Source organism: Vombatus ursinus, unplaced genomic scaffold, assembly GCF_900497805.2.
Source record: "Vombatus ursinus unplaced genomic scaffold, bare-nosed wombat genome assembly UNPS02014818.1, whole genome shotgun sequence".
Lineage (NCBI taxonomy): Eukaryota > Metazoa > Chordata > Mammalia > Diprotodontia > Vombatidae > Vombatus > Vombatus ursinus.
In genome coordinates this window covers 14,267,793-14,281,137 of record NW_020954596.1, presented here as the reverse complement: position 1 = coordinate 14,281,137, position 13,345 = coordinate 14,267,793, and the positions used below count along the sequence as shown (strand labels likewise).

At 39.7% G+C, this 13,345-nt stretch overlaps 1 protein-coding gene across 1 annotated transcript in view; it reads left to right on the top strand.

The window, feature by feature from the left end:
• The window catches only part of SORCS2 (sortilin related VPS10 domain containing receptor 2), a 797,231-nt gene that overhangs the window by 150,560 nt on the left and 633,326 nt on the right, over window positions 1-13,345 (top strand). The gene's annotated exons all lie outside the window — the stretch shown is intronic.

Below are 13,345 nucleotides of genomic sequence, written 5' to 3'. Positions count from 1 at the left end.
AACTATGAAACATATAAATCTGTGACTCAGAAGAAGTACATATGGTTTAGTGGTAAAGGAAACAGAGCAAGGCAAATGTTAGACACCGTGGTCACAACGATGTAATGAAAAAGATGTTAGAAAAGAATCTAAATGTTGTGAAATTTTGATGACCAGTCTTGGCCATAGAGGAGAGATGAGGAAATTCACCTCCCTCCTTCTGTTTGGGGAGGTAAGACTATGGCTGTTCTGTCATATGTGAGCATTGTCTGTTGGTTTTGCTTAATCGTTTTCTACTGTTACAAGAAAAGTTTCCCTGGGTAGGTTGCTGGGTAGATTCATCCATAAAAATGGCTGTGATACAAAAATTTAAAAAAAGCATCAATGCATTTGCAGAAAGAAAAAATCCAAATAAAGTGGATTAGAAAAGTGAGAGACTGGAGGCAAGAAAACCAATTGGGGGGTCTCATAAAAGTATCTAGGCAAAAGAGGTGGGGACTTGAACTTGGGTAGTTGGTAGTGCAAGGTGAAATGCTGGGATCAGTATCAGAGATATTGGATGGATAAAAATCACAGGGGTTGGCAATTCATTGAAGGTGTGTTGAGAGGCAGTAGTAAGAATTAAAAATGACTGAGATGCTGAGCTTACTTCATTGATTGGACTGTGGCCTAATCAATAGAAATAAGGAGTTTGGGAGGATGGGGGAGATATAGGGGAAAGATGATAAATTCAAATTTAGGTAGGATTCCAGTAAGTTCCAGATGCTGATGGGTCATCCAGATGGATATGCCTAGCAGGGAGTTGTAAAGATACATCACTGCAGGTAGAGATTAGGGAGTCATTTGTGAGAAAGGGATTTTTAAAATCAACTATTATGGCAGTTGAGCAGCTAGGTGGGGCAGTGGAAAGAGCATTAGGCCAGCAGTTAGGAAGACCTGAGTTCAAATCCGGCCTTAGACATTAACTGTGTGACCCTGGGCAAGTCACTTAACTCTCTTTGCCTCAGTACCTCATCTGTAAAATGAGCTGGAGAAGGAAATGACAAACCACTCCAGTATCTTTGCCGAGAAAACTACAAATGGGATCACAAGGAGTCAGACGTGACTGAAATGACTCAACATTAACAACAACAAAAATTATGGCAATTGGTGTAGAGAAAAAGGAACTGAGAAAATTGTCTTATGGGATGTTTCCACTAAAAGGGAGGCATGAGGCAAAGAAAGTACTCAAAGGGACAGAAAAGAAATGATCTAAGACCTAGAAGGAGAGCTAGAAGAAATCATTATCAGTACCAGACAAAAATTTTATTTTTCGGTAGTTTTTTTCATCTGCTTAGTTATCAAGTGATGAGAAGTAACTTCATGCCCTCAGCCTGCCAGAATCTTCCCCAGTCTTTCAGTTTGTTAATTCTAACCTTCTGGAGGCTGAGCGTCCAATTCAGCAAGTTGTTGTTCAGAATCTACTATATGGGCAGCATTTGGGATAGAAAGATTAAAAAAATAGCCTCCTAGAAGCATATATTCTACTATGGGAAATATGATGCAGATAAATATATGAGTGCACATATAGATAGATTGATAGATATAGATATAGTATATGTTTATAATGATAAATGTTTATGTAATTATATACTTGGTATACATGTGTCTATATATTTGTGTGTATATGTATATATTATATGGATATATAACATAGGCACATATATATGTATATTATATATACCATGCACATATACAAAGTATATATTTATATACATATGCTATAAACATATATCTATGCATGCATGTGTAGGTATGCATGTATGCATATATAAACACAATATAGATATATATGGATATACATTTATGGATATACATGTATATATATGTGTGTTTATGCATGTAGGTATATGTGTGTGTATATATGTATATGCACAGTCATGTGTGTCTGCTTATATGTGGCCATATGTGTAGGAGAGAACACTCATTAAGAGTTCTTGAAAGAGGTGCCACATGAGAATCCAGATAGCCAATTTTGTTAGCCTTGTGTCTAAAATAAGTATCCATCGGCCTTAGAGGTTGACTTTGTCTTTGGGGCTTAGTCTTTGACATCTCTTGACTTCCTGAGAACTTTCTTTGCTTCCTCCTGGGGTATCAGCTGGATTTGCTGGATAGATGATTTCTGGTTAAGTGAGGGATATGTCTGCATAGCTAAGGCCACAACATATTACTGTGGTGGGATGCAGGGAGTTATATGTGACTAGTACCTCAGTTTTCTATTAGGTAAAGAGATGGACTGCTTGGCCTGCCCAGAACTGACCTATTTTGTTTCAGCTATCGTAAAAACACATAATTGTTTCCCTATTAAATTATATATCGATTTAAAGGTGCTTTATGACCTGAGACCTTATCAGGATGATTTTCCTTCCTCCCTAACAGCCCAGTGGGAAATTTCACAGGTATTATTACCTCTTAATTAGCACTCTTTAAGCCGGTAACAGCTTCATTTGCTGGCTAAGGGATTGGTTTCAAGTGTAGAATCACGGGGTGAGGGTGGTAGAGAACCTTACTGGGAAATCATAGCATGTCTTGTGGGTATGAAGAGAGAATCAGGAACAGAAAATGGAGAGGCCCAGATTTTGTTGTGATATAAGGAATAATTTTATAACATTTAAAACTTTCATGAAACAATGAGCTATTCACCACTGAAGGTTGTCAAAGAAAAGCTGAATGAATGTTTTGGGAAAATTGCAGGGGAGATTCCTGTTCAGATACAAGCTGGACTAGGTGACACCTTCTAACTCAGAGATACGCTAATTCTGGGAAGGTAGTTGACACACTCATCTTAAGTGGTTCCATAGTAATCCAACTCCCTTTCAAATGGCAGCTTCTGGGGCTCAGGTTCTGTGTCTATTCCATGTTGGACCAAGGTGCAGTGCTGAGGACATATAGGTAGGGTCATGGCTGATCCTATTTGTAGGGGGAATGAATGTCATTTCAGAGTGCTAAAAGGGAAATCAGTTGAAAAAGTATCACTTCTTCCTCTTCGTTTATACCTGAAATTTCTTTCCAGGAAACCTTTTCTTCCCCATTGAGGCCAAAGGCTTAACATGAAAGTCCCTTTGAGCAAAGGAACATAGTAATATAGCCATTTAGGGCTGAATAACACATATCAGAGTCTATTTTGAAAGAAGATTTTAGTAGGGGAAAGCAGCCCAGCAATAATAGCTACATTTATATAATATTGTCTCAACAGTTCTGAGAGATAAGTGTGATATTCTCTCCATTTTACAGATGAGGATACTGAGAACCAGGGTTTTTAAGTTACTTGCTCAGAGTTTCAAAGCTATTAAGTGTTCAGGGCAGGATTTGAACTCAGGTCTTCTGAAGTCAAGTGCACCATTGTATCCACTGTCCCTCCTAACTGCCTACTCAAAAGAAAAAAATAATTCTCCGTAGAAGGGAGAAAAATATTTTTAAAAAAGGAGAAGGTGGGTTAAGAAGATGAGGACTCTCTCTCATCTGGTCTCCCAGCTTACTATTAGAGATGGGAGCTCATAATCATGCTCACAGTTAGTCATGAGTACATCCTAGAGACAGTTGTGATAAGTAGTATACACATCCTCACTAACTTAGATAAGCCCCCATCTCTCTCCTCCTTTCATAGACACGTACAGAGTATCGGGGTCCCAAATGCAATTTCCCACTCTCTCAGGACATAGTGGGCATCAGCCAAGTCTATTGGCCCAGGACCTAAGGTGTTGATTCAGAGGGAAACTCATCCCCGGATACTGCTGGGGTGGAGCTCCTGGGAGTTCTGTGGATTCTACCAGCTCCTTTCCTCTCCATACACACAGAAATCATTCTGCAGAACCTCCCTGAGAAGGAAGTGTACATAAAAAAAATCACCGTATGACAAAATACCTTCTTGTGGACATCTTTACTGCTTCTGGGGAAGGTAGGGGGTTGGGAGATGGTGGATCTGCTCTTACAGCTGAAAAGTAGCTCTTCTAGTTGTGACTACAGCCCTGGCATCCCTGGACATTGCCCAGGAGGACCTGTGACATCGCTGAGCCTCTGACAATGGAAACCCTTAAGAGGAGGGAAAAGAAACAAAGCAATGTGTGGAACTGGCAGAGAGGCAGATTTCAGCTCCACATAGAGAAAAAAAAATTGCAGACCCTCAGAACTGTCCACAACATAAATTGAATTCCTTGGGAGGTGGGGAATTTCTTGTTACTATAACTATTCAAGTGAAGGCTGGATGGCAACTCATGAGGAATGTTGTTGAGAGCATTGCCTCTTCTTAGCTCCATTTCTATAGCCCTTTTAAGGTTTATGGGGGCAGCTAGGTGGTGCAGTGGATAAAGTGCAGGGCCTGAAGACAGGAAGACCCATCTTTGTGAGTTCAAATCTGGCCTCAGATGCTTATGAGCTGTGTGACCCTGGACAAGTACACTTAACCCCATTTGACTCAGTTTTTTCATCTATAAAATGAGCTGAAAAGGAAATGGCAAACCACTCCAGTATCTTTGCCAAGAAAAAATCCAAATGGGGTTAGACACAATTGAAAAATGACTGAAATTAAGGTTTATAAAGCACTCTTCTCCGAATACTGTGAGGGAGATATTCCCATTTTAGAGATGAGGAAATTGAGGCCCAGAAAAATAAAGTGTCTTCTTTAAGGTAATAAAAGTGTCAGAACTGAGACCTAAACTCATAGCATTATGCCAAGAGTAGTTTTATTTCCACTAATAAAGTCAATAATTTAATTCAATAAACATTTATTATGTGTGTACTGTATTCCAGGCACTGTGCTAAGTGCTGGTGATACAAAAAGAGTTAAAAGTTAGTTCCTGCCCTCCAGGAACTTAGAATCTCTTGGAGTAGAGACAACATACAAACAAATATATGCGTAGCAAGCTATATACAGGATAAATAGGAAATAATTAAAGAAGGAAAGCACCAGAATTCAAAGGGCTTGGGGAAGGTTTCCTTTGCAAGGTGGGATTTTAATTGGAATTTAAAGGATGCCAGGGGTGTCAGTTGGCAGAGTGGAGGAGGGAGACTGTTCCAGGCATAGGGCATAGCCGGAGACAATGCTCAGAGGAGCTGAGGATGAGATCTGAAGGTTGCACTGGGTTCTCAAAGGCCAGATGCAACTTCGTGAGGTCCTACCAAGCTGGAAAGGCTCCAGATGTGGGCCAGATTATAGACTAGATTGATATACATTCCCAAGGACCAATCCAATAATATCTGAAGAGGCTTAGAAATTGGTTAGTCATAAGATGATGGGTTTTGTGGCCACCGCACTTCTCTCTATAGGACCATCTCTTAAGGTGGTTGTCTGCAATTGTGGAGAAAGTACCCACACTGATAAAATGATGGACACTGGAACTATTGAAATTTGGAATAATTTCTAATTCTTCAGCTCTTGAAAGTTTACAGAGCATCTTCCTTGTGAGAGAAGCAGGGCAGACATTATTATATCAATTTTTCAGGTAAAGAAATTGAGATTTAGGGAGGATTTGTCCAGGGTCACATAGCTAGAAAGCTTCGGAAATGAGCCTTGAGTCCAGGGCAGTATAATAACAATCTAATAATAATGCCTAATAATAATCATTAGGGCACCTAGATGGCACAATGGATAGACCAATTGTGTAGTTAATTAACAGGATAATCCTAAGCAAGTCACCTAAGCTCTGTTTGCCTTGGTTCCTCATTTGTAAAATGAGGATAATAATAGCCCCTACTTCCCAGGATTATTATAAGAATCATATGAGATCATAATTGTAAAGTGCCTGGCACATAGTAAGTGCTAAATAAATGTTAGCTATATGTTATTATTTATAATAATAATTATCACTTACATAATTTTAAGGTTTGTAAAGCACTTTACAAATATGATCTCATTCGATCTTCTCAGCATCCCTAGAAGATAGATGCTATTACTGTCCAGATGATGAATTTGAACCACTCAGTGGTTAAGTGACTTACCCAGGGTAACATAGCTAGAAAATGTCTGAGGCCAGATTTGAACACATCCAGTCTCTATGCTCTGTCTGCTGCTCTACCTACTTGCTTACCCTAAGACTTAGATTTATTCTCATGTGCTGTCCTGCACCATCTCTTCTGCTCTAGGTAGAGATTGGATGAAGCCCTTCCAGTAGTGAGACCCCAGGATTCTGTACTTTCTGTACAGAAGCTTCCCAGCTCCAGTGTTTCTGATTGTCCTCAGTATGTCCCTGAGCTATTGCTTATTGTATATTGGCTAGATGGTCTGAAAGGGAGTCTTTTTTGGCTCCAAAGAACATGATTGGACAAAAATGTTAAGTTAATAGCACTTCCCTGAATGACCCTTCTGGATTATGTTAGATTTAGCAGTTATTTTCTGGGAAATCCAGCCAGGCCTTTCAATGACTCATTGACAGACACCTGCCTCTTCCCTCTCTGGGGCGGCCTCTTGTGTGTTCTCTCTCTCTCTCTCTCATAGGCAATTCTATATTTTCAGCTGAATTTTTCATTCTTTCATCTCCTCTCTTACCACCTCAGCTTCTGTTCCCCTTGTTATAACAACAACAATGAACTATGGGGATGGAGTGAGGAAAAACGCATCATAGGATGTCAGAGAATTTAGAGAACCGTGGGGTCTCGCTGCCCAATTCCCCTATTTTTCTAAGCATAGGGCTAAAAGGGTGAAGTGAATGATCACTTCAGCTAGTAAGTAATAAGGCCTGGCCTCCCCAATCTTAGTTCTCAGACTACGGATACAGTGCTCCTATATTACTTATAATAATTGCTAGCATTTATGTAGTGTTTTAAGGTTTGCAAATTGCATCCCATGTATCATTTTATCCTCATAACAATGCTGGGAGGGAAGTTTTATTATATTCCCTGTTTTTCAGATAAGGAAACTGAGGCCTAAAGGTTAATTGTCTTGATACAAAGTAAGTATCTGAATCAGAATTCAAATTCAGGTCTTCCTGATTCTGTAGTCCAACATTCCCCTAGATGTCTCTATCCAGCACAGGCTTTCTATAGCACACATCCTCTCGTTCTTTCTAGTGTAGACCATTCAAGGAGAGTCACCCTCATTTACCTCTGAGTGAGACAGATAGCTTTAGTGGCAGGAGCACTCAGAAGAACAAGGTTACAAATCTAGGTTTTCCTTTTATTTCTGCATGAGTTTGGGTAGGTCACTGAACCTCAGTTTCCTTATCTGTAAAATGGGGAGAAAGCTTTTTAACTACTTCCCTTACATACTCTTTAAAAGTAAGGTGTTATGTAAATGTTCATTGTTATAATTATACCTTCATAACCCCAATGCCTAATGTCCTCATAAAGTATTATTCATAGTAATAAAAGCATTTTTTAAAAAATCTTATTTTTTATATAAGACATTCCAGGAATGGTAGACAGTATAAACAAAGGCCCTGGAAAAGAGTTGGAGAGCAGGGGTGGGGTTAGTACAAGTTCAGGGAATAATGAGAAACACTATTTGGCATAAACAAACAAGAGTATGTGATGAAAGTAGAAAAAGAATGATGGCACCAGACTGGGATCTGGGGAGGGGTTTTGGAAACCTTGAATGATAGGATCAGGACTTTAGTTTGGAATTTATTTAGTAGGCAAAAAAAAATTAGGAGATGAAATTCCTGGTCTGAGTGAGATTACCTGGAGGAAATTTTAGGCACCAAAGTAGTTTGGAGCTAATCTCAAAAGATAGAAAACAAAATAGAGATGATTTTTATTCCCTTACCCCCTCAGCCCCCTGCCTCTCAAAAAATCTCAGAAAGAAAGTTGGACTTTTGTTGTGGGAAGCGTGAGCGTGTGAGTAAGCCAGAGGCCTGGAGATGCATGTGAGGAGTAGTCTTGGAGCACAGATTCTTACAGCTCTTTCTGGGCTGAGCACAAAGCACTCGTGGAGAGGGATGCCCACTGAATATGTGCATTGCATCTGTGCCCACAGCATTCAGCAGTGATTAACTGAGCAGAACTGGATTGGCCCTTGGCCCTTTGGGAAAAATCAAAGCTACCAAATAATTCTAGAACTTGTCAGTGCTCTAGTGATTTGATTGGCATTTTTGTCCTCAGGGTCTAAAGAATAAAAAGGGAGGGATAGGGCCAGGTGGCAGCTAGGTGGTGCATGGAGCATTGGACTTAGAATCTGGAAGACCTGAGTTCAAATGTGGACTCAGACACTTACTAACTGTGTGACCTTGGGCAAGTCACTTAACCCTGTTTGCCTCAGTTTCCTACTCTGTAAAATGAGTTGGAGATGGAAATGACAAACCACTCCAGTATCTTTGCCAAGAAAACCCCAAATGGGGTCAGAGAGTTAGACATGACTGAAATGACCAAACAACAGGGCTTGGTGGAAGGTACTTAGCATTGTTGGCTCTTAGTGTAACCAGACACCTGACATAATGATCTTCTAGCATTAAAGGTCCTTCCCAGCCAGACTCCTATGGAAAGTAGAAATCATTCTTCTCTGCAACCTTCTTAAAATCCATTGAAAAAACTAAAATAATAGGACCCTTCTAATGTAGACAGATTTCGTTCTTCTTTCTCGAGCCTGTCCCTAGGTAATTCTCGTAGATATGTAGAAAAAATCATTATAATAATAAAGACAACAACAATAATAACAACTAATATTTACATAGTGCTTTAGGGTTTGCAAAGTGGTTTACAAATATCTCATTTGGTCTTCACAATAACCCTAGGAGGGTAGAGTTATCTTTGAGGAAACTGAGCCAGACACAGGTGAATTGACTTGCCCATGGTCACAAAATCAGTCATTGTCTGAAGCAGGATTTGGATTCAGGTCTTTCTGTCTATTACTTCCTTAGAAACATAGGATCTCAGAGTTGGAAACCTCATATAGAGGCCTTTGCAAGTGGTCTTCTAGTATTCCCGCGAAGATCTTCTGTGATGGGTAGAATTTGCTCACTCCCAAAGCAACTCATTCCACCATAGAGAGCTTTAATGTTAGGCAGTTTGTCCTTACGTCAAGCCTAGGAGTGCCCCTCTATGCCTTCCATCCCCTACTCTTAGTTCTGTATCCAATCCCTCTTCTCCATGACAGCTATCAAATACTTCAAAACTTTAAATTGCTTTAATCGTTTAAAAATTCTTTAAGCCAAACACTCCCAATTTTTTCAGTCATTCTTATCTATTATGCCCACTTTTTTTAATGATGAACATTTTAATAATTAAAGAATTACTGCTTTTGGCATCTAGCATGCTGTCTTTGGAATTGCAATGCCCTTTTATAAGCCCTAATGTAATACCTGGAATTAGAAGCAAAACCCTTATGTATTCTTTGAATTGCGTCATGATTTCTGTCTCTAGTACATTTCTGGAATTTATAAATACTGACAGAGTGGAACCACTTTACATAGGTCTGCTGACTCGCTGTATTTGGCACTGGAAAAAGTAAATTAAGCTCTTGTTAATTCTGAAAAAAACATGATTCATTTTAGTGATAAAATTCAAAATTTTGATCTTTCCAGCTTTTAAAGAAAAATTTAAGACCACGAACTCTTGAACTAAGCTACTCAGAAACTTTGGATTAAAGAGTCATGACATTTGTGTTTTTAAAAATAAATAAGTCAAGTCCTTTGTGCCTTTAAGAGTTGGGGAGAGGGGTCTGATTTCTCTATTGATATGATAGGCAGAATGGAATAGAGAGGCTTCCAGAACTGGATTTTGAGTCCCACTCTACCTAGCTCAGAAAATCACTTAACCTCTCAAGTGTCCCAGGAAGCTCTAAGAAGGTGAGCCCCAGAGGGACTGATCTACATTGGGAGAGGGTATTTCCTTATTGGGAGTTCCTCTCTTATAATAATGAAATCACAGCTTTGGTCTTGGGATGCTTCATCCTGATGTGGAGGGGTTAAGACGAGATCCAAGAAAGGACTGCATGTCTCTTATATGAGGACCAGCTTCGCTAAGTTGAGGGAAACAAATTGAGGCTGTTTGGAAGGTGAATGGATTTTTTTTGGTTTTGGTAACTTTCAAAAATTGTCTAGTGGACCAGAGAGGGGTTGTGACCTGCATCAGTGAAGGATGTAGCCACACTGATGAAATCATGGTTCCTTCAAGTGTAAAAGAGGAATAAAAGATGTAGCTGGCACAGGATTTTCTTATACATTAGTTTGTCTGGTTGTCTTTTTCTCTGGCCTGTCTTTCTCTGTCTCCATCTGACTGCCTGTCTAGTCCATGGGTCTGTCTTTCTCTCTGGTTCTGTCTGCAACTCTGCGTCTGTCTCTCTGTCTTTCTGTCCCTATCTATTTATCTGCTTCTGACTGGCTGGTTCTGTCTATCTTTGTCTGGCTTTCTTTCCATATTTTGGCTCTGTTTGTTTCTCTCATTGCCTATTTATCCATCCATCCATCCATCCCTTGCTATATATCTGGTAAATCTAAGGCATTTCACTTTCACAATTATATGAACATGTATGTTCATATGTATGTATCTATGAATAGATACATATATGCATATCTATTTGTGTTGAGAGAGGAGAGAGACGGGGGAGAGACACAGGGAGGGGAGAGAGACAGAGAGAGGTAAAGACACACAGAGACAGAGAGAGAGAGAGAAATGAGAGAGAGACACACAGAGAGAGACAGAGACAGAGATGGAGATAGAGAGAGACAGACACACACATACAGAGAGAGAGAGAGGGAGAGAGAGAGACAGAGAGAATGATAATGCAATGTGGTATAAGTTAAGAAGACCTGACTAACCTACTTGAATTAGATTAACTAACTGGAAGTCAGAAAGACCTGAGCTAAGTCTCACCTGAGAAATATACTTACTATGTGATTTTTTTGCAAATCACTTAAACTTCCAGGGCTCTGGGCATTGAAAATCAGGTGCCAACCTGTGTTGGTGGAGGGAATTTCCTCTCTTGGGAGTTCCCCTATACCAATTAATCACAGGCCAAGTCCCTCCCTGTCCCTCTGTCTCTCTGTCTCTCTATCTATATTTCTATCTTTGTCTCCATCAGGTAACAGTAAGGATAATGAGAGGTATATACATATGTAGACAGATAGACAAATGTGCAAGAAAAGAGGGGCACAGGAAGCAGGGCAGACTGGGGGTGGTGCAGAGCTGTGATGAGCCTACTTCTTCGACACACGCAGCAATTTAACGTCAGCTTTCTGAATATACAAACCAAGCCGCTCGTCTCTCCCCTGCGTTCTCTGGGACTCAATGGCAGCAGTATGGGAAGTGATTGCTGACATATTCTGAGCTTCCCGTGACACAGAAAAGGGCCCTGCAGTTTGACAGGCATCTCTTCTGGTTTAGTCAGATTTGACTGCAGATGCGTTCAGCTGAAAACAGTTTCAATAAAATCCTGAGCCAGCGAATGGAGAAATGTAAAACTCAAATATCAGTTAAATGTGACATATTGTTGTTTTTCTCACCTCTGCCTGTCCTGATCCAGTCTATTATATTAAGTAAATAGAATGACAAACAGTGGGGCTGATGGTTAGCTGATTTGTTCACTACATCTTCATGACACAACTTCCTTCTCTACAGACTGAGGACATTAGGAGAGATGAACTCTAAGATTGGGACCAGTTCTAACAGATTTTTAAGGTTTTTTGTAGCTCTAATGTCACATTTTTGGAAGGCCCCTTCTGGCTTTAGCATTCTTTGTACTAAGGTCTTTGACTCGCTTTGACATTTTATATTCTAAGCATTCTTCCCAGTCTTGACATTCTATGGCCCAGGATTTAACATCATTCTAGCTGCAAGATTCTGTGATTCTTGTTCTTTAGGACACAAAGGTGTGTTGGACTAACAGGGGTGGGGAACCTGCGACCTCAAGGTCACATGTGGCCCACTAGGCACTCAATCCAAACTTTACAGCCCTCTATGTCCCCACATACAGCCCTTTGACTGAATCCAAACCTCACAGAGAAGTTTAGATTCAGTCAGAGGGCCACACCTGAGGACGTAGAGGGCCACATGTGGCCTTGAGGTCACAGGTTTCCCACCCCTGGAGGTAATCGGAACTTCTAGTGCTTTTTATAAAGTGAGGTCATAGGGGGCACCTATGGCTATATCTATATTGATAGAGATAGATACCTATATATACATCTATAAATATAGATATAGATATAGATACCTACATATAAATGTCAATACGATAGCTATAGATAGAAATCTATATCTAAATAGCTCTGTCTAGATGGAGATGCACCTTGTTGGAGATTTCCTTCACAGTGGAGGGAACTTTTCTTTCTAAACTAGTTTAACATGAAAAGCCCTTAAAGAAAGGGAAAACAATTGGTTTATATTCACAGTCTTGGGGAAATAGTTGAGATCGAGGCCTTCTGTGAAGGCAATTTTTGAAAGCTAAGGAGTTCCTGTTAGAGAAAGTAGCAAAAACAGAAAGAGTGTGGGACTAGATCTAATGAAAAAAAATTCTAACCTTCATTATTGCCATAGGCTTAGAGACAGAATGAGCTATGGAGAACATCTGTTCTAAACCCCCATTTTTACACATGAGGACACTGACTTCTAAGGAGGGAAAATGATCTGTGCGAGGTCATATGGATTGTCTTGGACTTTTCAAATCAAACATTCCTTGCACTGCCTTGTGCTGTTTTTGTTAGAAATACAGCATAATCGAGTGAATAGAGGGCAATTAAGTGGCATATTATAGAGGACATACACACACACACACACGTGTGTGTGTTATATATGTGTATATATGTATATCTTATATACATACATATCATACATATGTATATGTTATATATATACACTGTATATATATCATAATTGAGGGCAATTAAGTGGCATATTATAGAGGGCATATATATAACATAGTATTATATATTAATATATATAATATATGTATAATAAATATATACACATATATCATATAATAGAGGGCAATTTAGCACTGAACCTGGAGTCAGGAAGACCTGAGTTCAAATCTAATTGCAGACATTTACAAGCTTTGTGACCTTGGGCAAGTCATTTAACCTCTCTCTCAGTTTCCTCAGCAATAAAAGGGGCATAATAATAGCATTTACTTAACAGGGTTGTTGTGAGGAACAAACTAGGTAATATTTGTGAAAGCATTTAATGTTATACCTAGCATAGAGTAGGTACTTGGATAGGATAGTATAGGACAGGACAGGATAGGATAGGATAGGATAGGATAGAACAGGACAGAATAGGATAGGATGGGATGGGGCAGGATGGGACAGGATAAGATAGGATAGGATAGGATAGGATAGGATAGTATAGGATAGTAAAGTATAGGATAGGATAGGACAGGATAGGATAGGATAGGATAGGACAGGACAGGACAGGACAGGATAGGATAGGATAGGATAGGATAGGATAGGATAGGATAGGATAG